At 46.4% G+C, this 2,562-nt stretch overlaps 1 pseudogene; it reads left to right on the plus strand.

Annotated features, from left to right (window-relative positions):
- Positions 1-2,020: 2,020 nt before the first annotated feature.
- Positions 2,021-2,138, plus strand: LOC124717576 (annotated as a pseudogene).
- The last annotated feature ends 424 nt before the right edge of the window (positions 2,139-2,562 follow it).

Below are 2,562 nucleotides of genomic sequence, written 5' to 3' on the forward strand. Positions count from 1 at the left end.
TCGGAGGTCATCAGTCCCCTAGACTCAGAACTGCACCACTGGCCATTAAAATTTCTACAGACGTGAAATGTAACCGACAGGAAGAAGATGCAGTGATATCCAAATGATTAGCTTTACACAGCATTCACATAAGGCTGGCGCCGGCAGCGACACCTACAACGTTCTGATATACGTTTCCAGCCGATTTCTCATACACAAACAGCACTTGACCGGCGTTACCCGGTGAAACATTGTTGTGATGCCTCTTGTAAGGAGGAGAAATGCGTACTATCACTTTGATAAAGGTAGGATTGTAGCCTATCTCGATTGCGGTTTATCGTATCGCGACATTGCTGCTTGCGTTGGTCGAGATCCAGTTACTGTTAGCAGAATATGGAATCGGTGGGTTCAGGAGGGTAATACGGAACGCCGTGCTGGATGCCAACGGCCTCCTATAACTAGCAGTCGAGATGACAGGCATCTTATCCGCATGGCTGTAACGGATCGTGCAGCCACGTCTCGATCCCTCAGTCGACAGATGGGGACGTTTGCAAGACAACAACCATCTGCACGAACAGTTCGACGACGTTTGCAGCAGCATGGACTATCAGCTCAGAGTCCATGGTTGCGGTTACCCTTGCAGGAGCGCCTGCGATGGTGTACTCAACGACGAACCTGGGTGCACGAATGGCAAAACGTCATTTCTTCGGATGAATCCAGGTTCTGTTTACAGCATCATGATGGTCGCATCCGTGTTTGGCGACATAGCTGTGAACGCACATTTTAAACGTGTATTCGTCATCGCCATACAGGCGTATCACCCGGCGTGATGGTGTAGGGTTCCATTATTTACACGTATCGGTCACCTCTTGTTCGCATTGACGACACTTTGGACAGTGGACGCTACATTTCAGATGTGTTACGACCCGTGGCTCTACCCTTCATTCGATTCCTGCGAAACCCTACATTTCAGCAGGATAATGCACGGCTGCGTGTTGCAGGTCCTGTACGGGCCTTTCTGGATACACAAAATGTTTGACTGCTGCCCTGGCCAGTACATTCTCCAGATCTCTCACCAACTGAAAACGTCTGGTCAATGGTGGCCGAGCAACTGGCTGGTCACAATACGCCAGTCACTACTCTTGATGAACTCTGGCATCGTGCTGAAGCTGCATGGGCAGCTGTACCTGTACACGCCATCCAAGCTCTGTTTGACTCAATGCCCAATCGTATCAAGGCCATTATTACGGCCAGAGGTGCTTGTTCTGGGTACTGATTTCTCAGGATCTATGCACCCCAATTTGATTGAAAATGTAATCACATGTCACTTCAAGTATAATATATTTGTCCAATGAATACCAATTTATCATCTGCATTTCTTCTTAGTGTAGCAGTGTACTTAAACCTAACTAACCCAAAGACATCACATACAGCCATGCTCGAGGCAGGATTCGAACCTGCGACCGTAGCAGTCGAGCGGTTCCGGATTGAAGCGCCTGGAACCGCTCGGCCACCGCGGCCAGCATCAAAATGAAAATTACAAGCTGTGTACCCACCTTTGCCCAGGTATGCGCACTGACTGAAAATAGAAACACGACATCAAAAAACAATTAGTGTACAAATACTTCCAATTCATATGTGGCATACAGCAAACCAGTGCTTAACAGTATTGGTTAAAAACAGTCTTGTTTGCAATTTTAGATTTTTTATTTTTCAACGACGCGTTTCGCCTTATTTAGGCATCTTCAGGTTGTCTACATAGAAAACAGAGCACAAATACCTCTATTTAAGAATCGCGATCGCGTTGTGCAGACTTGGATAACCTATATGTATTAAGATATCACCTATTGGAAGAGCAAATATCTTAATTTGGTATATCTTAGAACAATCCTTAAGTCAGTGTAGCCAAAGGGCATCGTCAAATGTATCAGGCCAACATCGCCTTCGTTAAACTCAGTAAAAACTAGAAATATACAATAGTAAAATAATGTAATGTAGAGTAATGGAACTTCGAGAATACATTTGTCTAGGTAACATATTTGCCAACGTCCTTGCCGCAGTGGTAACACCGGTCCCTGTCAGATCACCGAAGTTAAGCGCTGTCGGGCTGGGCTAGCACTTGGGTGGGTCACCATCCGGTCGGCCGAGCGCTGTTGGCAAGCGGGTGCTGACCACATACTCCTCCATATCCGCATCCAGTGACGCCTGTGGGCTGAGGATGACACGGCGGCCGGTCGGTATCCGTTTGGCGTCCATGGCCAGATCGGGAGCAGTTTAGCTGCATTTTTTTAGGTAATGTATTTAAGTGATCAACATTATAAGAGCACAGTTTAATGTAACAGCTAGATAAACAATTGCTAATGTGAAATTCTGGTACATTAATAACGGGTGCTACCACGAGAATGTTGAATGCAAGCATGCAAACGTGCATGCACTGTGCTCTACAGGTGACGTATGTCATTTTGTGGGATGGAGTTTCATGCCTGAAGCACTTGGTCTGTCAATACAAGGACAGCACTTAACACTGTTTTCAGATGACGCTGGAGTTGTCATCCTATGATGTGCCATATGTGCTCCGTTGGA

Source organism: Schistocerca piceifrons, chromosome 9 (assembly GCF_021461385.2).
Source record: "Schistocerca piceifrons isolate TAMUIC-IGC-003096 chromosome 9, iqSchPice1.1, whole genome shotgun sequence".
Taxonomy (NCBI): Eukaryota; Metazoa; Arthropoda; class Insecta; order Orthoptera; family Acrididae; genus Schistocerca; species Schistocerca piceifrons.